Source organism: Limulus polyphemus, unplaced genomic scaffold (genome assembly GCF_000517525.1).
Source record: "Limulus polyphemus unplaced genomic scaffold, Limulus_polyphemus-2.1.2 Scaffold7807, whole genome shotgun sequence".
Taxonomy (NCBI): Eukaryota; Metazoa; Arthropoda; class Merostomata; order Xiphosura; family Limulidae; genus Limulus; species Limulus polyphemus.
This window is the reverse complement of record NW_013673417.1, coordinates 31900-32948: the sequence shown is the minus strand read 5'-3', so window position 1 is coordinate 32948 and position 1049 is coordinate 31900.

The following is a 1049-nucleotide window of genomic DNA, read 5'->3' as shown; positions in this document are numbered from 1 at the left end:
ACACCAATGTCAGTTTCTTCAATTGGTGAATTATTTAAAAGTAGCTGTAAACATACACAATGTACTTAGTTTTATCACAAGAGAAAGGTTTAAAAAAAGGGTCTTCGTCTGTTGCTGTCTTTTTCTCTTTTTACATCTTCTCATTTTTGTTTTCTTTGGGAATTTGATTTTATTTGGAAAAAAAAAAACTTTAATGCGGTAGTTACACATCCAAACATATGTATATTTATATAAATATAGGTAAGATCTATTCATTGTTGTTGAAATATAAATTAGGCTTTTCATTCAGCTTAGGATAACTTTCTCAACAAACTGTACGACTGCTTTAAAAATCTGTGATGTTATTGATAAGTCAATACGAACATTAAAGAATTAGGCTTAGTTTCCATCGTCTGTGTTCTTGCATGTTTCTTATTTTTGTCGTAAGGTGTCTTCTACATAAACAATTTATTTTAAATCAAACTAGAATAACCTTAAATCATATTTATTTAACAACCGAGCCAAAAGAAACTTTTGGATAAAAACTTCGACTGTAATAAAACAGAAAAAGTGTTTAACCCTCTATTCCACATTGTAACTTAAAGTAACAAATATATCTTTGTTAATAATACTCTTACTTCTAGGTAACAATCTAAATAAGCCATGACGTTATTTTGTTGTTTATCAAGTGAACAATGTTACTTCTGGGAAACAAACCCATTTATAACTTAGTAAAATATATTTTCCAGAAAAACATTTTTTGTGTGTGTAGTGCAGACCTATTTAAATAAGGAATTCAAATATAACGTTGTTTTTTTCATCGTATTGTCATAAAGCCTCGATTAGTGGCATGTTTACACTCTTTAGATAAAGTAGATATTGATCATGATAGGCTTTGTGTTTTACATTCAATGTGAGTGATCGTTTTTGTGTTTTACATTCAATGTGGGTGATCGTCTTTGTGTTTTACATTCAATGTGGGTGATCGTCTTTGTGTTTAACATTAAATGTGAGTGATCGTCTTTGTGTTTTACATTAAATGTGAGTGATCGTCTTTGTGTTTTACATTA